Raw genomic sequence first — 23,390 nt, forward strand, 5'->3', positions numbered from 1 at the left:
TGTATTCTTGGTGCTCCAGCTGGGGAGAGTCTTCCTCTTCTCCAGCTGCGTCCAGCTCTTTTAGATTTCTGCGCTCTCTGCCTTCCTAAGAATGGCTGTCCCTTTTCACTTGGGTTTGGATATCACCTTCTCTATGAAGGCCTCCTAGATTGCCCTAGCAAAAGTCAAAGTCTCCTACCAGGGCCACACTTACCTGGATAGCCCCTTTGCAAATTAAGAAAAGTTCCCACCCTTCTCCTGAGTGGTCAATGTCTTTTGGCAAAAGAAAAGAGCCTGCATGAACATTAGAAAAAGGGGCCTCCTGTACCCCTGCCAAAACGCAGTCTTTATAAGGGCTTATGGATTAGCAAGCAGAGTGTGGGTTGTATTTCAGTCCCATTGATCTCGTTAGCTGGCTACTTTTGGGTAGTGTGCAACCTGGATGATCAGACATGGCATTTCTCTGAGATCCTACAGCCCACTTAATTCTGTGAGCTGGGTGTGGTGGTGCATGCCTATAATCCCAGCACTAGGAAGGCTGAGGCAGGAAGATTGCCATGAGTTCAAGGCCAGCCTTGGTTATGTAATGAGTTCAAGGGTAGCTAGAACTACATAGTGAGACCCTGCCTCAAAAAACCAAAATCCAAACCCAAACCCAAACCCAAACCCAAACCCAAACCCAAACCCAAACCCAAACCCTACAGCAAATAGTCTCTGAAATGGACAATGCCAAAGAGACAAAGGAGCACCCAGATAGCTCAGTCAGTAGAGCATGAGACTCTCAATCTCAGGGTCATGGGTTCAAGCCCCATGTTGGGCACCAAATATCAAATATCAGGTTAAATAACCCTGAGTTACTGCAGGCTGATCAGGCCCGAATCTCCCAAGCAAGTGGATGGCAAAGGCTTAAATAAATGAGATAATGGAAATGATTTCAGTGCTCCAGGAGGGACTAACTCTCTTACAGCTTCGATATTCTCTGAGTTTAGCCGAAGACTTCTCTAGGCAGCACATATTTATCTGGTTTTCAAACAAAGAAGGAGGATACTCAAGAAAACAGGGGAATCTCACAGGACCTTGGGAGAATTTTCCCAAGTAGTAAATTATGTCAAGCAGGAAAACTACCTTATCTTTAGGTTGGTATTTATTGTAGGAGTGTGGAGCCTGCAGCTGCAGTCTCCTTGTACTTAATTGGAGTTGGAGCTAAATGTCCTCAGCTGTGGCCTTCTCTTGTCCTTTGAGGTGTCACAGCTTTACAGGTAAATACAGGACTCAGGGGGACTCACAGAAGTTTACTTGCTATGAGTCCACTGCCTATCTTCAGACAAGGTGCCTAAGCTTCAGACAACTCACAAGTAAACACGGAAAGCCATTTGGTTAATATTAAATCCAGCTCATAGCCACTTTGTAGCGGTCTCTAATACCCAAACTCAAACCCAAACCCAAACCCAAACCAGACTCTCTGTGCCTGTGTGTTTCAGCTTTCTATAACTTGGCTAATAAAGTAGTACCACAAATTAAGAGACTTAAAAAACATGAGTTTATTATCTTACAGTTCTACAGATCAGAAGTTTGAAATGCATCTCCCTGGGCTGAAGTCAAGGCTGTATCATATATTCATCCCTGCTGGAGGATCTGTTCTTCTCCAGCTTCAGGGGCTCCTACCTGCATTCCTTGGCTCATGGCCCCTTTCTCCATGTCAGAGCCAGCAGTGTGGTGTCTTCATCTCACTGCCTTTGATAGCTGCATCTGTCACATCTTGTCTAGCTCCCACTGTCTTGCCCCTTTTCTCACTTCATGGGACTTTTATGACTGTACTAGTCCACCCGAAGAGCCCAGGATAATCTTCCCATCTCAGATATTTAACTTAATCACATCTGCAAAGTGTCTTTTGCAGCATGATGTAACATTCACAGCTTCTGAGGACAAGGACATGGGCATCTTTGGGCGCTGTTATCCTGCCTACTATAATTTTGTATCAAAATTGTTTTCTTCACCAACTAATAATGTCCCTGAAAGCAGGATCACTGGTTTGTTCTGTGGTCTCTTCATACCGCCAACATAGAAATGTTCAAAGAATGTTTGCTGATTGAATACACAGAGGAGAGGCAATAGGAGATGCGTGAACACAGCTTCGCTCAGGAATCTTGTTTAGATCTCAAGACCAATTCCTCTTCTGTTTCTCCCGGTACCCTTAGAAGTTACGCGGACTTGCGTCAAGTCTGTGGGTCAATCTGTGGGTTTGGTAGAAGTAGGAGGTCGAGGAAAGAATCACTTCTTTTGTTTATTTACCCAGCCCATGCTTGCAGAACACAACTATGACATAGACACAGGATGGAACTGGCATACAGAAGATGAGAAAGTTGTCTCACTGCTTGTAAAGTTTATGGCCTCTGGGGAACCTCTAATTTTGTTACCCATTATTTAATTTCAATTGTGGTTGGGGTGTTGAGAGATGTATGGGGGGGTTGTGGGAGTCTGGTCAGGGTGGGGGGAGTTGTGGGAGTCGGGACACATAGAGGATCCCCAGGAGGTGACATTTGGGCCTTCACTTGGTGGTCATTGCCTGGACTTGGATGCCACCCTGGAGTCCTGGGAGTGGACTGGGCTGCAGCAGATGCTGCCAGAGCTGAGCTGGGGAAAGCAGGAAGGTGGAGGGAGGAGCTGTCTGTTGAGGAGGGCAGCATGGCCAGAGGCTACATAAATCAAGGAGACCTCTGCCCAGCCTCTGGGCTCTGTGGAAAGGTTATCCTGAGCTGTGGTTTCTGGCCAGGTTGCTCAGACGCCATTAATCCAGCTTCCAGGAAAGACATCAGCCTGGGAAGGGGCTGGGGGTGTCAGGGGCCTGGAAGGCAAGGGCAGGAGGGGTGAAGCTAAAATGGGCTGAGCAGTCCAGGGAAAATGGGAATGATTGTGTAATTGCCGTGCCAGCCCCCATACAACGTCTTCCCTGGGAGGAGGGGGCAGTTCTTCGGGTTTGTAGTTGCTTACACTTCTGCATCAAATCATCCATTACAGCCTGTAGCTGTACCTTTGTCCAGGTGGTTGTACTTGTCTCCCCGTCACCTGTGAACTCACTGGGAAGACACCAGCACATGACAGCACCCCCGGCACCTTGCACTGGGCTTGGTGGGTGTTCCATACACATTTGCTAGACGAAATGGGTCCCTGGGGCATGCTTCCCAAGTGGCCCAAAAGGGGATTGTTGTGGGCTGAATTGTGTCCTTCTAAAATTGAGGTGAGAGCATACCAGTGTAGCTGGAGTCCCCAGTCCCTCATGACTTGTGTCTTTATAAAAGGGGACGCTTGCACACAGGTAGAATGCCCTGGGAAGATGGGAATCACATTGCTCTAAGCCAGGGGTGGCGAACCTATGGCACCTGTGCTGCAGCCAGCTGTTTATATCATTGAAAGCTCTAAAAGGTTCACCATCCCTGCCCGAAGCCAAGGACTTGTCAGAAACCCGTGGTTTCCTTCCCTAGCACCTTCAGGGGGAATGTCCCCCTACACCCCAATGTCTGGCTCTGCAAACTATGAGAGAATAAGTACTGTTGTTTAAGTCACTTACTGTGTGGAGCTTCATTTTTGCAAGCCTAGCAGATTAACATATGTTCTCTGGGAACTCCCTGCCCACGCTGTAGGTCTGCTTGGCTGGGGGTCCATGGCTGGCATGGTTGTGTGTGTGTGTGCATGCATGTGCGCATGTGCTGTACTCACTGGTAGCTAGAAGCTGAGCCTCAACTTCCAGGGAAGTGATTGATGGATGTCATTTCTCTGGAAATCTTCTTTCCATGGCCCAGGGCAGACTAGGGCAGGCTATCTTTTGCTTCCATTCCTGGAGTCTGGATTTGCAAATCAAAGGACTTCTTCCAAAAGTCCCTGGGCTGTGCGGAGCCTGAGTGACAGTGTCATTCTCCAGGTCCCTGTAGGCTTTGCTTGCATGGATTTCAGGGGTTGATTTGGGGAGGTAGCCGGAAGGGAAGCTCTGTTAGCAGACAGAAGCCAGGTGCATCTGAAAAGGGCCTGCACTGAGCTCTTCTTTCCCTGTATGGTGGCTGTGGCCCCCACAGACAGACATTCTGGGCCAAGTTAACCTTTAACCAGGTGGCTCTGGTCCTTAGCTGCTGGGCCCAGGGCTCCTGCAGGCTGTGAGCGGGCCTGCTTTTCTGTTCTTGTCTCCGGTGAACCAGAGTCTCTGATGAATTGCCCACACACCCCCACCCTGAGCTCTGCCACCATGTTGAGTGCTGGTGTCCCCGGCAAAGATGAATGGGTCCCACTAATGAGCTGGAGGCGGCGGCACCGTGATCCCTGACCCCACGCACTCAGAGCCAACGGCCTGGGGAATGGCTGCCCGGAGCCTGCTTAATGTGTCAGGCTGGCCTCTGAAAGAAAAACACATTTATTGCTACTTAGAGAAAATTGATCTAATTGGGATGGAAACATTCTGCTGATGGAACATGGAATTTTTATTAGGAGGGTGACTCAAGTTCAGCCAAGGTATCCCGGCTGGGAGGAGGCGAGAGAGTGTTTCTAGGGATTTTACTTCCAAACTTCCTCTTAGCTGAGGCCGAGTACCTGAGGTCTGGGTTTGAATGCTACCTGTGGAGCGTATGTCCTAGAAACATTTGGCAGTTTCTGTCAGGCCTGGTTTCTGAACTATAAAATGAAAAAAAATAATGATAGTGCTCTTGCAGACTTGTTGAGAGAGGGAAATGAAATTATGCATGCATCAGGGCTGTGGCACTGTCCTTAGCAGGCGACTGACTGGGTCCAGTGGGGCCTTTGTGAGCCAAAACTGCACGTGGTTGCAGTCCCGTTGGCCAAGTCCCCTGGAGTTCAGCAACAAATCAGCCAAATCCTTGTTGGCTGCAAGGGAAGTGACTAACTTGAGAGCTATTTTTAGATAGAGCTCTGGTCCCTGAAATGTGGGGACCACACCTCCTCGATAGCCTCAGAGTCACCCCTGGCTACTGATCCTTCATCTCTTATTGCAACCGAGTTTGTTTAATGTCTCCTAAATTTTCCTAAATGTTTCTTGACTCCGTCTCCACTGCTCCGGCCCTAATAAGGCTGCCGTAGTTACCGACTTCTCTAGTTAGTGGACTGTACCATCTCCTCTCCAGCTTCTCATTCTTATTCTACTCTGGTCAAGCCTCCACAGTCATCCTCCAAACCAGTTCACCCTCCATACTGATTTGTTTCTGCAAGTGATCTTTCTAAAACAGAATTTGGATCAGATTACTCCCTAGTTTAAAACCCTTTCCCTGCTCCACATTGCTTCATCCAAATGCCTCAGCCTTCATAATGGGCTCACTTCAGGGTAACAGTGTAACTTATCATCATCTAAACTGGGATGACTTTATCCAGGACAAATTGTAAATTGCATGGAATTCCTAGTCAAGTGGCATAAACCAGCACTATGCTAGGCAAGCTGGGATGTATGGTCAATCACTTTGTCCATCGTAGTCTGGCCTTTATCTCATCTCTAGACACGTACATGGTGACTCCTTTGCTTCTGCAAAGCCCCCAAATGCTGGCTAACTTCACTCACCTACACCTTAGCATATCCTGTTCCCTCTACCTGAAATGAATGTCTTCTCCCTCCATTTTGGCCAGTGTTCCTTGAGCCCTAGTGGTCACTGTGGAGTCTTCCATCACTGTCATGGACCCCGAGAGCTGTCCATTTTTAGTTTAGTTATCTATTGCGGCACAATGAATTCCACAAAATGCTGTGGCACAAAATAACACATATTTATTATCGGATAAGTATTGTGGCTTAGGAATTTGAGAATGGCTTAGCTGGGAGACAGTGGTCAGGATCAGAGGGTCAGGGGATAAGAGGCTGTGGGCATCTGAAGGCTGTACTGGGGCTGCTGGGTCCAATTTTAAGATGGTGCCTCTTGTAGATGTTATAATGGTGCTGGTATTGGCAGGAAGCCTGAGTTCCTCTCCATGTGGGTCTCTCATAGGCTGTCTGAGTATTCTCATGGCATGGCAGCTTTCTCTAGAATGAGTGGTCTAAGGAAGAGTGCTCTTATGTCTCAGATGGAGCTTCTAAAGCTCCTCTAGCTAAAAGGTCAGCCCCTGTTCTGTCGCTTTCTCTTGGAAATCACATATCTCACACTATAATTTCTGCTTTCTACTGTCATCAGAGGCGGGTTACTAAGTCTAGCCCATGCTCAAAGGGAGGAAGACTAGGTTCTGCCTTTCAGAGAAGCGTCACAGCATTTTGGACACAGTTTAAAAGCATCAACCTTGTTTAATCATGGAGCTCTTTAGAGGTAGTCCATAGGACTCCCGGGCATATAATAAATGCGGGTTGCCAAGTTTTACCCTGTCAGGTTGAGCCAGCCGAGAGTGGAGGGGACAGACTGAGGTGATATGGCAGATACAAAAACAAACAACAACACCGCCCCCTCCATTTGTGTACAAATTCCCTTTAGGCTTGGAACTCCTGCCTTCAGAGAACGGTCATTGCAGATGTGGTGCTTGCTTCTCTAGGTTTGAATCCTAGCTCAATCACTTACTAGACATTGTGACTTTCTACCAATAACTTCAGTTCTCTGTGTCCCAGTTTCTTCATCTGGAGAATGGGGATGGTAATACCTTACTGTTGTTTCCAGATCTAAATGATTCACATTTGTGAAGTGCCTAGGATATTGCCCTATAATGGGTGAATGACAGAAGAGTTTATTAAGAAAGAAGCAAAAACCAAATGTACCTACAATATAGCTCATTTAAATAATCTCTCTCTCTTCCTATGACCCATATTAGGGCAAAGTTCTGGAAGGCATCTCTGTCCACCCAGACTTTGGTCTTCAACCAGTGTCCCATATGTGTGTGTGGATCAACTATTGCTGGTTCTCAACTGGGTCTTTTAGAATCACCCCTGGAACTTACAAAATATCAAAGAATTTTCTACATCAGCCTTTGGATATTGTTTCTCCAGAAGATTCTCATAGTTACTCACGGTTAAAGATGAGGAGGATGAGCAAGTGAAATTAAGGCTTAACTGGTGAACTTTAAGGCTAGGTTCAGATGGGAGTCTTCCAGAACAGAATGATGAGGTGCAGGGCCACTGGGCAGAACCACTGGTGCTAAGGGTTTTCCCAAATTGAAACTTGGACCTGGTGGCTGAGAGTAGCTTTTTGCTCATGTTCCCTGAATTTCATGGAAGCTCTCACTTGGGTGCTGGAGTGGTGTTTTATGGGGGTGATGGAATGCTTACTGCAAGTAGATACCATGAGTGGGTGGGGGTACCTGGGACCTGGGGTTTTAATTATGCCCAGAAGGCCTGGGATGGAGTCCTTGTTTTGTTTCCATGGGCCCCCACCTGTCATGAAGGTCATCACACTGACCCCACAGGATGGCTGAAGGCATCATGGTAGTAATGCTCAAGAAACTGCAAATGGAGCCCCAAATGTGAAGAGTTATATTGTGAATAAAATGAAGCTTATCAGAAATCAGAAGTTAGGATGGGCAGTGCTGGCTCCTTTTTCTGAGCATGTAGAACACAGACGGAGTAAGTCACCATGGCTTGCTGTGTGGATCTCTTCTTGGAGGCCTGCATCAGCCTTTTACCCATAGGGTCCTGGGGCTCTTTGCATCTGATAGTTGCTGCTATTCCTGCTGGCAACAGAGGAGCCCACAGTGTTAGACGAGTGCCCTGAGTGCTGGGTGAAGAATGGGTTGGAGGCAGCCGGAGTAGAAGCAGGAAGACAAGCAAGGGTAGAGGGCTGACCTGGGATGAAAGCAGTGGCAATAGAAGCATCCAGGTTCAAGGTAGATAGTGGTGTAAGAGCAGAACGGATCTATAGGGTCAAGGGTCAAGGAGAGAGAGGAACTGAGGACTCCTTGGTGCTTGGTTCAAGCAACTGGGTGGGTGTGGTGATCTCATTTATTGAAATAGGAAACATGGAGATCAAAAGTTTTGGCCATGTGAAGTTTAAGATGCCTTTGGGGAGTCTCCGTAGAGAAGGAGTCTGGCCATAATGTTAAGTGAAATAAGCCAGACACAGAAGGTCAAATATTGTATGGCTTCTCTTATATGAGACACCCAAAATGTAAATTAAACAAGCAGCAAAATAAAGGAGAAATGGTAGGAAACAGGAAAATAGACTTTTTTTGAGAAAGGAAAGGGGATCAGTGGAAGAGCGGGTTAAAAGGGTCAAAATGATAAAAATTTTTATCTATATCTATATCTATCTATCTATATATATACTGATTCCCCCAAACAAGTATAATTATTATTTATTGCAAATATGCACTGATTAAAAAAAAAAGAAGTCTTGGACAAGTGAGACTCCGAGGCTGGAGATGAAAGAAGTAGTTTCTAGTATAACCTTGTGCATTAGAGTTGGGGATAAGTTATGTAGGTGTTTTGTCACTGTGTGAACTCAGTGTGAATCTACACAAACCTAGATGGTATAGTCTACTACCTACCTGGGTTACATGGCATGTACTGTTGTGGGCCGTTGTTGGCCAGAATGCCTTTACATGGTGCGTGACTCTGTTGATCATATTTCAACTCTGGGAATGGATGAGATTATTTAGGGAGGAAGGTGGTGGGGCATCTAAGGTAAATCCCTGAGAGACCCAATACTCAGAAGTTGTGTACGGGAAGCAAGGAAGGTGCAAATGTAGAGAAGGAGCAAGGATGGGGAGAATCAGGTGGGTGTGGTGCCATGCAAAATGAGAAGAGGCCTGCAAGGTCAGGTAGTCAGCTGGGCTGAATGTCGTCAAGAGGGCAAATGAGAGAGCCGGAGTGACTATAGGTGCTCAGTGATAGAATAATAGAACCTGAGACCCACCCTCCTGTGTTCTCTAAGTCCCCAACTTGCCCAAGCTCTGACTTCATCTCTGATCTTGCAGAAACAGTTCCTGAGACAAGGACTTAAGTGCACAAGTTTATTTGGGAAGTGACTGCAGATGCACTTGTAGGAGAGGAGACAGTGAGAACAGAGAGGAAAAGGATGTCAGGATAAGAAACTGAAAGAATAAATAAGATCCGAAAGGTGTAATACATACAGTGAAAGGGAAAGAAACTGCTCCAAAGGACAGAACAACTGGGATGGGGGAAAAGAGAAAAGCAGGAAGGAGGAAAAAGATATGTATATGTACACAAGATAGTTAAGATAAACTACTAATTTCTATTAGTTCACTGATAGGAGCAGTTAGTGCTTATATTGTTCAATTTTGCATGCCTGTATCTGGTAATCTGGGCAAGTACTTTGAAGATAACAATATGCAATATAATAACCATTGTTAATTTCCTATCATCTTGTTTTGAAATTCTGTATCATTTTTATTTTTTTTCTCTCTTTAAAATTAAAAAAAAAAGACAGGGTGTATTGACCCACAGGTTATGCCTTGAGTAGCTGGAGTGCAATCTTCTAGGGAGACCCCTAGGAGGCAGCATAGAACATGCACACCCGAGTTATCCCATCTGAGGGTAAGGAAGCTGGGGTCTTCCTACACCAACTTATTGTCTGTCATTGTTGGAGGTTTGCTTCGAGGGCATTTACTCTGGAATGCTTCCAGCTCACTCTTTGTGGCTGAGCAGACTCATGCAACCAGAAGTAGCTGGCTGGCAGGGTGCAGGTGGTGAGCAAGAAGCTGGAAGTGGGCAGAGGAGTTAGAAGGGTGTGCGGAGATGTGAGCAGGGCATTGTGAGGCTTCCAGGCAGTGGTGCCCAAGGACATGACTCTTTAGATAAGGTGATCTGCTTTCAGCCGGCAGTCCTCAGGCCCCAGGTCCCCAGCAAAAAGTGGCTGATGGAGGATTGGTTCAGGACTCAAATCCATGTCATTGGGGTGTGTTCTCCTCACCTATTCATCCTCGGCAATGCCTGGTCCTGGAGAGAGACTACAAGAGAGGAGAAGGAAGGAACCGGGATGCCAGGCTAGTGGACTATGGCTTTGCCCCAGACCAGAGAAGGCTTGAGTACTGAAGAGGGGATGAAAAATGAGCAGCCTTGTGTGCATTAAATATTTAATATTCTCTCCCTGGGAGGTGTCAGGGAAAGGACCCTATAATAAATACTGCACAGGACAATTCCATCACGGAGCTCGTCAGTTAATGGCCTCGTTTGCTCTGACAGAAACATTACAGATGCTGGATCTGAGGCACGTTTTTGGAGGGTGCCTTTCCTGAGCCTCAGGCCCCCGAGGGCAGGGGACAGGCTGGAGAGGAGGCTCCTCTGGTTTGTCAGCTTTTACCTTATGGCTAACAGAGTTAGTTAGCGGGATGACAGTTGTGCAGAAAAAAAGATTCACATAGCAAGCAACACTTGGTACTTGCCAGGCACTATTGTAAGTGTTCTGTGGATCTTAATGATGATCTTTCTGGCTATTACTGCATTACAGTAATTATTTCCATTTTGTAGGTAACAAAACTGAGAATTTGCTAAAGAACTCATCCTGTTTCTAGTAGAGGAAAAAGGCAAGATTTGAAGATAGGCAGGCTGGCTTAAGAGTTTGGTTCCCAGTCACTGTTTGGTTCCTAACCACTGGAGCTTTGGAGGAGTAGATTGGATCCCCAGCTCAATCACTTACCAGCTGCATGGCAGGTCAATGTGTCTCAACCTCTCTGAGCTTCAGCTGCTGTGTGTGCAAAACTGGGATGATACTGTACCTTTCTCATGCAGGCTCTTGAGTATTATATGAGGAATCATTTGTGAATTTTAATCCTTACATTGATAAAAATTGGCTCTTGTCATAGTTGAACCCCATACACTGACTGTGTGATCTCACGGCAAGGGACTTAGCCTCTCTGAGTATCAGTTTCCTTGTCTGTAGATAGAGTTAAAAGTCCAGTTTCCAGAGGTACTGGGGATGTTGTTTGATCTCTGAGCCTTGGGCTAAGTGATGTTTCAGCGTGCTCCAGGGTGCTCTGGCTAAGCCCAGGGATCCCAGCAGGACTGGCTGGCCTGGGCTTGAGTCAAGAAGTCCCACTATGCACCAGTGTGGTGATCCTGAGTGCAGGGGCTCACTGGGAGCTCACCAGGGGCTCAGTGTGCCTCATGGGTGTGTCCTGAACATGGGTTCCAGTGTGGCTAATGGGCTGTCCTGAGTCCAGAGACCTACGGACTTTGACAGGTTCTCAGCCCTCTGCTTTCTTCCTGGTACTGCATAACCTTGGACTTCCTGATGGGCAGTTTGTATTCCTTGAATTTTGATAACTGAACTGATGTGGTCATGGCAGAGCTTAGTCTGACTTAGATTATTTGTGGGAAGAAAAATCACAATCCTGTATGTCAGACATGCCAGAGCCCTGGGCAGCCTGCGATCCAAGGCAACGTTTTAGAAGTGATATTATTGCCCAGGACTGCTGTACTTGAATTCCATGCTACCAGGCATTATTCTGGCTTGTGAGCCTAGCTGTAGGCACAGGCATGCGTGTCTGCTACCTCTGGCCCAGGGCAAGAGGGTGAGATGGCACAGCTGGGGTCTGGGCTGCTGCTGAGCTCTGGATTGCCTCCTGCTCCTAATGTCAGTGACTCTCCAGACAGTAAAGTTGCAAAGGTCATTCCAAAGATTGAAGGTTCTTGGGGGATGGGGTAGAGGAACCCCTGTTCCAGAGATACAGTCACCACCCTATTTAACATCCCTGAAGCTTAGAGCGGGTGCTGAGGGAGGGAGGGAGGGAACACACAGGGACAGGAAAGAGTGCTCGGTCAGCAGCAGCTTTATGGATGGTCACGGGAATGTGAGGCGAAGGGAGCCTCGCTGCTCCTCCCAGCAGCCCTGTGCTCTGCCTGCCTGGAGCAACCAGGATGTGCTCAACTAATTTATATTAATTCAAGATCATTAATGCTGAATTATCATCTCTCTTTTCTCTCTTCCTTTTCACAGCAAGAGGACACTGTCCAGGTTCAAGTGCTGGAATTTGCTGGCCCTCAATTCTTTGGGTAATAAGCTGGGGATAGGAGTCCAGAACAGGCAAGCTCCAGCTCCTAATTTCCACCCCATCACTCCTTTCTGCCTAACATACAACTTCCCAGGGTTCTGTTCTTCTCTATGTCCCATAGCCGTTTTCCTAGTGAAGTAAAGAACCATGAATTTGTGTGAGAAGTCCCGTGCTGATGTGAGGATAGAACACCTCCTATCAATGGCCCCAGTGGCCCTGCATTTGTCACAGCCACACAGAACAACCTGCTCATGCTTAAGACTCTGGGAGGAGGCAAAGAGCTTCCTGTGGCCCTGTTGTGAGGACTCATGCCATGGCTTTTGTTCCCGACCTAAGTGGAATTTCACCATGGTCCTATGAAGTAAAGATAGGGCTGCTGTTATTGTCATCATTTTGTAGAGGAAAGAAATGAAGGGGTGGGAGAGAGAGAGAGAGAGAGAGAGAGAGAGAGAGAGAGAGAGAGAGACAGAGAGACAGAGAGACAGAGAGACAGAGAGACAGAGAGAGACAGAGAGAGACAGAGAGAGACAGAGAGAACTAAAGCCAGGACACAAGACTCCTAATCCAGGCACACAGCCTTAAAGCCATGTGGGAAGATTTCTGACTAATTATCTGGAAGTAATTATTCAGTTCCCATGGAGCCTGGGACGAGGCCACATCACACAGATGGATGCCTTGCCCCATGGCTGAGGATGAGAGGCACCTTGTTTTCAGGGTGCCAAGGAAGAGGTGCACACTGTCATCCACTTGCAGTCCCTTTGCGAGCAGAGCAGATGCTGTGTGTGTGTGTGTGCGCGCGCGTGCGTGCGTGTGTGCACGCACAAAAGTTGTGAAGAGAAGCCTGTGGGCAGAGGACTGTAGTCAATAGTCAATTTCCTTCTCTTCCAGGCCTCTGTCTTCCCATCTGGACCCACCCTGGGAACTGTCTAGGGGATCCTGTGGGCATCAGCCTGCAGACCCCTGAGTGAGGCTTCCAGAAGAGGAAGGCCCTTTGGACACTGTGCTTTGGGCTGGGCACTCCCCAGCTGTTTGAGTCCCAGCCTCCCAGCCCATGGCTCAAGTGCCAGGGGAGGGTGGGGAGGCTGCAGAGCAGGGCCCGATCCTCCAGCTGTCTCGTGCCCCCACCGAATGGTGACAGCTTAATTCCTGCTTCTGCTTTGTGGTCCTAGTTGAAGATGGTAAACTTGGGGGCATTTGAAACACTCACACACAAACCCACACAAATGATTTCTCCCAACATTAACATATTTTCTTTTGAACCCCTGTGAGGCTTTTTCTCCAAAGTAATGGATTTCCCCCCCACCCCAAATGTATTCAAATCTGGCCTTGGTTAAGTCAGAAGATTCCTATCTGCCCAGCAGGGCTTCCCTCCCATTTCCTCACAAATCAGCATCCTTTTTATTTTCCCCTCAGATCTCTGTGTAAAAGGGAGGCTTTCTTTGTGAAAGTTTCACTGGGACAGACAGACAGACGTGATGTTGCTGGGGCCTTTGATAGCCAAGAACACAAGATCCGACTTCAGGGGGCTCAGAAACTTCATCAGCTGAGGAGGGGGATGAGGAGAACAGGATCCTGCTGAAACAGCCCTTTGAAATCTCCCAAATGATGTTTGATGTGCCTGTGCCTTTCAGCCTAAGCCATACCTTTGGCATCAAAAGCACCTTTTGAAAAAAAAAAATTAGCTATTTTTTAAAGCACAGAAGGAGTAAATTTAATATTAAGTCCTAATGGCAGAAGTCTTTGAAAAGGTATTTCTAGGCTTGGGATCATTTAATACTCCCCCCTGATCTAGCAGCACAAATTCTCCCCCATCTTCTTTAATTCTTAATCCTCCTTTTTCCAAATCCAGGACCTCTGTGATGCCATCAGGGCCTGGTGTTCTGTAGGGAAGCAGTGACCTCTAGCAAGAGTGTCCCTCCTTTGGCTACCCAGATTTCCCAGCGTTTAAAGCACCAGCTAGGCCCAGAGATTTTTATTCTGTTTTTTTTTTTTTTTTTTAAAGCACAATCCAGGCCTGAGGAGGAGATGCCAGAGAGATCGCTGGTGTTGGATGCTGGAGTTGCAGCCTGATTCCCAGGTGAGAGCATAGACCACTCAAGGGGCTTTCATCCCAGACAGTCTGCAGTGCGAGATGGAGAGCTAGGTACTGATGGATGGTGGACCACCCCCTGGCCCAGGGACTTTTTGTGTTCAGTGCATCTTGACAATCCCAGCTCAGATTGGCTTAGCTCTCTAATAAGTGACTTGATAAACTCCTTGCCGTAGGAGTTTTACCTCACGCTTCCTTTCCTGGGACCAAGGCAGCCAGTACCACGGACAGCTCCAGGGTCATCCATGCTTGGTTGCAAGGGACGCTTGGTACACCCTAGCCTCCTCTGAGAGTTAAGGGGGACTTGCTGGACTAAAACTAAGCTTACCCTTTTAAGGGTGGGATGCTATTTTCCTGTATACAAGATCGTATATTCAGACCATTTCCTAAGAGAATTCTACAGATTGTGGGGAACAGAAAAAGAAATGGAGGTATAACACTTGGCAGGTGTTACAGTTTGGATTTTTTTTTTTTTGGTTTTTCTCAGGTACCGGGAACCGAACTCACGACGTTGTGCTTGCCAGGCAGGCGCTTTGCCGCTGAGCTAAATCCCCAGCCCCTACAGTTTGGATTTGTAAGATCCTCCAAAGGCTCATGTGTTGAAGTTTTACTCCCATTGTAGCAACGTTCAGAGGTGGTGCTTTTGGAAAGTGAGTGGATCACGAAGGCTCTGATCTCCATAGATTAATCAGTTGGTGGGTTCATAATCGAGTGGATCATTGGGAGATGTGGAAACAGTAGCAAGAGGGTCATGTATGGAGGCAGCAGGTCTATGGTGACCGCCCTGGAGGGGCACCTCCTCTCCCACCCTCTCTTCTCTATGATATTTCTACTCATTTCAGGCCTAAAGTAATTGGGCCAAGTGACCATGGATTGAAACTTCTGGAACTGTGAGCCGTAAATCTTCCCTCCATTAAACCATCTTTCGTGATTGTCTCCAGAATTTTTTTTTCACAGCGATGGGAAGCTGACTGGCACAGAAGGACTCCTAGGTTTCCTGCTTGGAGACATGGGGACACTTGTCCCCCCCTGGGGGCAGGGAGGTTGGGGTGGGTGTGTTTTGTGTGGGGAAAAGGTATTGAGGGGCAGTCCCAGGGGAGCTGTGTGATCAGAGCACCCCAGCTACATCCCCACCAACCCATCTGTCTAATGGCTTTCTTTGAACTTTCCCAAGTGCAGTTTCTCTCATATCTATCCTTTGCTGAAGCCCTCCCATGGAATCTCCTTCTCCATTTCCCTTGGAACAAAGGACGCTCTCCTCAGCTGGGGCAAAGTGGCCTTTGAAGATCTGCTTGGCCAACCTGCCTGCTGGGTTCCCTGACTCCAGCTCGGGCACCCTGTGAACTTCTTATACACTGTTTCCAGTCATGGCTTCTGGCCCCACACTTGCTATTCCCTTGGTGCAGATACCCTTCCTTCTTCTTCTCCACCTGGACAATGTCTGGTCTTTGGCCAGGTCCTCTCTGATTCCTTGGGCACTGTATTTCCAGCCCTGGATTTGGACATCAACAGCCTTAGCTTCTTGCACTGTAGCTCTTTGCACCTGTTTCTTTCCAGTATCTCTTGGGTCTTTAAAGGAAAAGCCTGGTTTTATTAATCTTTGCATCCATGTCACCCCAAACCTAACCACCACATACCTTTAATAAATGTTATTATTGTCACTGCACAGATGAAGAATTTATAAAGCTCAGAGACTTTAAGTAAACTGCTAAAGGTCACACAGCTAGGAAGCTGAATACTCTGAGATGAGGGGAGATATATAGGAGAAAAGGAAGATCACAGAGTCAAAAGACTATTTTTGAAGCCAGAGCTTTCTGAGTGGCAAGGTGGCCAGTGGGAACCTTTCTTTCACGAAAAATCTCTCACCCTTGGACATAGATGTCCCAAGGATGATCTGAATTAGAGGCATCCCAGGTCCTGGCTGGTGGACTTGGAGTTACTGAGACTGTGGAAAGGAGAGGAACTTGCAGACTGAGCAGAAATGGGACATGTAATTGGCATTTTCCGGGTCCTGCCAGTACTGCCCATGCCTAGTTCTGAGAAGGTTTTGAAGGCCCCAGCCCTGATCCATGGCTCCCTCTGACTCATGTTGGCTCCCCTAAGGCATCAGCCCTTTATGATTTCATATTAATCTGCAGGCACTTATTGCTCTGCAAGGCTGTTTTGACAAAAGTTCATTATCAAGACTGCTAAATGCTTTTAAAGCATTGATTGGGCGAATTATTACATCACTAGGGTAGACACTGTGTTTGAAGATGGATGGTGTTGCTCAGACCATCTGAAATTTTCCTTCTTTTAATTGGATCGATCTCAAGAATAAACGAAGTTTAATTGAATTTTGAGGAAAATTGAGCAGTTGTTTGTGAGTCTCTGTCGATAGGCATTATTTCAATTACATGGTGATAAGTGAGCAGGGGTGGGTAGATGGGGTGGACAGGGTTGAGCTTCACTGCACACAGGCTGGGTGAAAGTTTGCCCAAAGTGAATTCCAGTTCTGGCCCTGATCATTCAGTAAATATTTGTTAAAATTCAACGTTGTGCCCCAGCCTAGCATTGGTCCTCTTCCCTCCTGTTGGCTAAATTCATTCAGCTGATACTACTTTTGGCCAGAAACACAGGCTCTGGTGCCTCGTGCACCTGGGTCCAAATGCTGGCTCACCAGAGATATGACTCTTGGTGAATTACATGCATTCCCTAAGCTTCAGTTTCCCCATTTGTCAAATGAGGCTGTGGTGTCCCTCACCCTTGAGATGGACATAAGCACAAAATAAGATGTAGTTATAGCCGGAAGATTGGTAGGTCTAGTCCCATACCAGAGGGAAGTGGTCTTGAACACACACAGATGTCAGATGATGACGGAGAATTTTGATGTTGTCTTAATCTCCATGCTTTCATGTATTGTGCAGTTCTTTCTCTCCCTCTTTCTCTGTCTACCTGTCCCTCCCTTTTTTTCTTGAGTGTGTTCTCTCAGGCTTACATGTCCTCCCCACATTTTCTTCAGCTCTTCCCCCACAATGATTAGGAATAGTATGGAGTGCTGTACACAGTGCCATGGCTACCTAATGGTACAGGACAGCAGAGCAAGATTCTGCTAGGAGGCAACACTTAATCTGTAATCTGAAGAACGAGTAGAGTGGGTGAGCTAGCTAGCTCTCTCTCTCTGTCTGTCTGTGTGTGTGTGGTGTTCTAGTAGAGGTGACAGTGTGTGCGGAGACCCTGAAGGTGAATGTGAGATGTATAAGGAACTGTCAGCAGACCAGTGTGGTTAGAGCATGGTAAGGAAGGAAATATCCAAGTCAGCAAAGGACAGACTACAGTGAGGAGCTTGGGCTCAAATGTAGGTCCCCAGAACTCTGAATCCACTCATTCCATTACTCCATAGCATCTGATCAGTTTTTCTCCAGTCTTTCTTGTAATTTCAAGCAGATCAAATCTAAGGGCCTCTGTGCTCCCAGCTTCCAAGGCCTATTTAGAGCAATGGGCAAGATTTTCGATTCTACAGAATGAAGCCTTTCTAAGTTGGCCAAACCTTTCTTATGACTCCTCTTCCGATGTAATCAAGATTCAAAACTTGTCATTGGAGGCAGCCAAGGGGTCTCAATTGGGGTAATTTTCTCCATGGAAATGTTAACCGTGTCTGGTGATTGTTCTGAATGTTCAGATGGAAGGTGGCACTGCTAACTTCCAGTGGTCAGAGGCCATGGATGCTGATATCCTTCAGGGAAGAGTGTAGCACTGCCTAATGTGGTCATTGCTCCTTTTACACCTGTAGCTGGTGAGTGGAGAAGCCTGAGGCCTCTCTTGTATGATACAGAGCACTGCTCAAAGCATTGCTCAAAGCTGATTAGCAGCTGGCCTGCACTTGCTTGATGCCCAGCTTGTACTGTTTTCAAGAGAGTTCCCATCACTGATATTCTCTACATCCCAGCAGGCAGCTGGACCTCCTGACTTTAAGGACTGTCTCTGCTGTTAAAAGCTTGAAGACTTTGTGTGCTTCAGTATCCTCTCCAGGGGTTCAAGTTCTTCATGGGTGTATTCCCCCAACCCCCACTTTCTCATCAGAGCTAAGTGCTTGGATAATACACAACCTGTGTGATGTGGAGTGATTTGGATATTTTCCTCACTTGTCACTAATTGCAAACCATAAAATAAAGCATTGTATTGCTACCGAGACTGCATTGCTGTTGAAATCAAGTCCATTTCCATTTAAACAAGTTTGTGAAAGACACTCATTGGAAACAAATGTTTTCCCTGAACATGATTTCAGATGATGACAAATGGCTTTTTTGTTTTCTTGAATGTGTCTTTTCCTACACTGGGAGCTGGGAACTTTTTTGAAAGTGCCTTTTTAACCTCTAGAGTCAGTGCTAGTCTGGTTGCATTTCTCCTGGACACTTTCTTGGGAACGGGATTGAGAAGAGGGCAATGACTTTAGGAAACTGTGGCCTCCTTGGGAAAAGAGTTGGTTGAATGTGAAACCATGGCCATCACTGCCTGCTAAGAAGCAGGACTCTGGTGACTACATTATGAAGACCCAGCTACTACAATAGTATTTGGGGATTCTGCCTTGTGGTTCCTGTTTACCTTTCTGAGCTTTTTTATTTCTTCTTCTTCTTCACTTCTGAAGATTTTCCTTCTTTCCCTGTGTCCTGCATTTTTGCAGATATCATTTCTTTCACTAGAAATGCTCTTGTAATTCATGCTCGTAAGGCAAACATATCCTTCTGCCTCTAACTCAGACATTACTTCCTCTGGAAAACCTTCTTTCACCTGCTGGGGTCTTCTCAGTCTTTATATTTTCAAAGCACTGTGTCCACACCTCTTTAGAGCATGTTAAATAGAATAGAGGAAAATATATATTTACTCATGTAACCCACATAAAACCAAAGCCCCATGTGGTCCAATCTCAGCATGATATCACATTCAGAGAACTACATATAGCAAGCAAATGAATTTAAAGCAATTTAAATCTTTTATTGATATCTCTCAAAGAATGCCACAGAGGATCTAACTCATCATTTACAGTGACATTTTTAAAAATTCTCCTTCCTCATTCCTCTAGTTTTTAATTTTCCTCTCCATTTCTTTTAGCCCAGAACCCCCTCTTTTTCCTTCTTACAATTATTCAAAATTCTCTTCAGGACAAACTACTCTTGGCTCTTGACTTTTTAATATTTCTCTTTCTCTTTTAATTTCTTTTCTCTTAAGTGGTTTTTCCTTCCCAAATGTAAGTAAAATAATCCCAGGGTAATTACTGACAGACTCAGAAGCTCCTCCTGAGGACTGTGGAGAGAGTCACAGAAGCCAAAGATAAACTTATTTGAACCACTCTGGGAGGTGGATTGGCTGTGAACACTTATAATTTCACATTTCTTTTCTCCACAGTGTTCACTATCTCTACCAATGGACCTGAAGGCTGAATTTTCATTCCTTTTACCTGGGTCTCTGGTTCCATGTTTGTATCCACAACTTTTCTTACACAGGGAACTGAAGCATCATGCTTGATAGATTTCAGGCTTAGTCTAGATCCTCTGGATTGCATATTGGGGTGGGGACAGGAGAAACGTGCATATTCTGAGAATAGTTCCAATCACTCTCCACTGGGTTTGCATTCCATTAGAGTTGCTCTATTTTTTCCCTGTGGCTCACACCTACTTGTTTTTGGTTTTCATCTGTGAATGGACACATTATTTTTACATGTTCTCTGCATTTTGAAATAGATTTTAAATTATATGTTTTCAACTGTTTTAATGTGAACATATGAGCAGATATCAAAAGTGCAGATAAATGCACCACATTTCCAATTGTTTGCCACAATATTTGCTTTTTGCAAAACATCCTGGGGGATATGGTCTCCTACATCTGCATTCTGTAGGCTGTTTTTGAGTTTCTGCCAACAGCATGGCCAGTGTTGTGAAAGCTGAGAAGAGGGGCCAGAGCTTGTACAGACATTATTTGGGTGGGTGTGTTCTGGAATACGCTACAACATCCCTGCCCGAGCTGTGTGTACAGCAGGGGTGGAGGTAGGTTTGATTTAAGTAGGAGTCCATTAGGCCAATGCAGGCTGTCCAAAGGGTAGGCTGGGTGTTTATCCATTCATTTACTCTTTTATCAAACAATTCTCACACATCTATTGTGTACCTGGGAGTCCAGAGGAGATTTGGAACCTTAGGTGGTGATTATCTAAGCCTTGAACAAACACTGACCTAAGGCTTTGGGACATGGCAGCTCTAGGTCATCTTGGGAGTTAAGTGGTGGGCAGAAAGCCTGATGTGTACAGAGAGTGGAAATGTGAGGTCTCAAATCTTATGTCTGAGACAAGGCAAGATTTCCAAGCCATCCTCTCTATCCCAAGGAAAGGGGAGTTATTCATTATCCCCAGCATTTTACAGTCTGTGATGAAGTACAGCATGGTCAGGCAAATATTTTCTCCTTCTTTGCCTCCTTCTCATGTCCGTGGCAGGAGTACATTTTACACGCTCCATTGAGTCTGACCTTACCCTATTTCTTGTGATGAATCTGTGAAGGGTAGAGCACTGTTCTTTCTTCCTTGACTTTGGGCTTAGCTCTGTGGCTTGCTTTGGCCAATGAAAGGTCAACAGAGCCCAGTCTGTGCCCTGGAGCCTTGCCCAACCAGTCACAGCCTAGAGCTGTCAAATTCTAGATGACCTGCAGACCCATGGGTGGAAAATAAATGATTAATTTTGTACGTTCCTGAGGTTTTGAAGCTGTCATACAGCAGTGGTTTTCTGATATGAAGATCTGGCAGACACAGAAGGCTATGTCACAGGTCACACCATGGTTTTTAACCCATGTTTCCTTTTGACCATACACAAGTCTCATATTCTTCTCACTTGGCTTAGGGATGATGACACATGCTCCAGGGGCTGTGCCCTTTTCCTCTGCTGAATAGGATGGTGTTCTGAACATCTTCACCAGCCAGGGAGTTTTAAAAGCAAGCTTTACTTCTTTTAGTTTGTGCTGTGAAAAGAATAGGTGGACATTTCAATTCCCAAGAGATCAACTATATTAGGAGATTGAGAATATTTTCCAAAGCTAGGAAGTCTGACTTGATCTCCTGGAAGGCAGGCTAAGCCCAGGGATTGGGCTGGAGGGTAGTCTTACTCCAAGATGGCCACTGTAGGCATGATGTTTGTGGTCTAGGTTAGGCTTCTACCTCTCCCAACTGTGCCCCTGTATTTACAGCTGGGATCAAAGTGCAAGGCACAAGGTGATATTTCCAGCCTGGTATTTGGAGTCGAGTAGGGGCCAATGAACTAAAAATAGATTTGCCTCAAACCTGAAGCCCACTCTTGATCATGCTACTTCCTGTTTGGGTTTCGTGTGGCGGGACCTTTATACCTCCCTGGAAATCACCATTTTCAAGCCTCCCAGAACTGAGTTCCTCTCATACATCCAAGAAAACTGACCCTAGAGGTATAGGCAGAGTCCTTCCTCTGAGCTCAGAAGTGTCCATTCTCTTGTGGTCCTAAGCTGCTCAAATTTTTGAGGTCAGCTTCCTCCAAGAAGCCTTGACTTCCTTGATGGACACATTTCTCCACCATGTAGTCCTTTAGCACCTCTCACTCAGTCTCAGCTTTTGTCTAGTAGCTTATCTAATATAAATATGACATATGATTATAGTTGTGTAGTGTGGTTTATTTCCCTTACCAAAGGCCTAGGTCTTTTTGGGCTCAATATTTTATTCCCAATTCCCAGCATAGTAGTTTGCATATTAAAGACAATCAGTAAGTGTGTGATGGAAAAATAAAATTTTATTTTTGTGATATGTATCTTATCAATTTTATTGTCTCTGGCAAAGTCTCAGGAACAGCAAATGATAATAATGACCATGACAACTACAATTAGAAAATGCTACTTATTGAGATTTTAACTTGTGCCAAGCAGTAAGTGAAACACTCTTCAGGCGTTAGCTTATTTAATATTCATAGTAGCTCTATTAAGTAGGTCCTATCAGTATTCCCATTTTAGAGATGTAGAAATTGAGGCCGAGAGTTCAGCCACTTACTCAAAGTCACACCGTCAGGGTATGGTGATGCCAGGCTGAGAATACTTGAGACTCTGTATTAGATTCTTGCTGTTACTGTTGCAAATTACTTAGTGGCTTAAAACAGCACAAGTTTATGGTGGTCAAGTCTGAAAAGAGCCTTAGTGGATGGTTATCATGGTATGAATGGGCTACATTTCTTCTGCAGACTCTATGGAAGAATCTGTGTCTTCATCTTTTCTAGCTTCTATAGGCTGCCAACGTTCTTTGGCTTGTGGTCCCATATCCATTTTCAATGTCAGCAACGTAATAGTCTCTCTCTCTCTGTCCTCCCCATCCCTCTCCCCTCCCTCATCTACCCTTTTTTGTTCCCTCTCACTCTATCCTTTTTTATGCTCCTTCCCATGAGGACCTTGCACTTGCACTGGATCCCCTGGATAACCAGGATAATCTCCATATATCTAGTCTTATCTATCCTTGCACGGTCCCTCTTGTCATGTCAGTGTTAGGGGATCAGGATATCTTCAGAGGGCCAGTGTTCTGCCTACTACAGTTTCCTCTGCTGCCACCTCTCCTTTGGATCCTTTTTTGGGGATCTCAAACCTGCAAAGGCCCTCCTCATGTTCCTGTCTGGGTCCACGGGACTAAGAAGACACTTCCAAACCTTACTGATTGAATGGGTTGGAGGTCACAGAAGAGCCCTGCTTCTTTGAGAGCAGGGGAATAGTTAGACCAAGGCAGAAAGTTCCTTCCTGCATAAGTAGAAGACCACAGATTCCCCTCAAGCCAAGCTGATCCTCAAGGTAATGTTTTTCTATTTACCCACTGGCCCACTCGGTTGTGAATCTTCAAGCATAACTTGGGACAATTAAAATGAAGTGTTAGCGAGCTGTGTGTTTCCCTTGCAATGACGTATCTCTGGTATTGTGCGTATCTGAGCAGCTGGGTCCCTTGATCCATCAGAGGAGGCCAATGTCAGCCTCTAAGCTCATGACTGATTTCCCATGCTGAATGAATTAATATGGCAGATATAATTTCCCTGGGTCAGCGTGCTTCACCCTGCAAACTCATCTCTGGGAGGGCTGCCTGAAGCCACGTGCTTGCCTGGCCTTAGAGACCTTGTCTGGGTCTGTCTGCCCTAATCACTGGCCCAGCTTCTGCTTCTCTCTGAGAATCTTCTCTCCTGTCTAATCACCGGGGCTGGGGAGGGGACACACAATCAACTTGGGTTTAAAACTCTGAAGTCTTTTGGACAATGCAATTGGAACATAATCCTGCCTGTTAACGTTTCCTAGTTAATTATCATGGGCTGTGTTTTTGGCATCAAGGCTGAGCTGGCAGGAGGGTTGGGGTGGGATCTTCGTCACAATACCAGTTTTAGGAGTCATTTATCTTGTCTTTTAG

General features: G+C 46.1%; 1 non-coding gene across 1 annotated transcript; it reads left to right on the forward strand.

Moving 5' to 3' along the window:
* Positions 1 to 726: 726 nt before the first annotated feature.
* On the forward strand, positions 727 to 799 carry Trnae-cuc. Its single transcript has one exon. It is a non-coding gene; the product is annotated as a tRNA-Glu (tRNA).
* Positions 800 to 23,390: the final 22,591 nt, after the last annotated feature.

The sequence above is a fragment of the Chinchilla lanigera genome, unplaced genomic scaffold (assembly GCF_000276665.1).
Source record: "Chinchilla lanigera isolate Chin_1 unplaced genomic scaffold, ChiLan1.0 scaffold00044, whole genome shotgun sequence".
In the NCBI taxonomy this organism is placed as follows: Eukaryota; Metazoa; Chordata; class Mammalia; order Rodentia; family Chinchillidae; genus Chinchilla; species Chinchilla lanigera.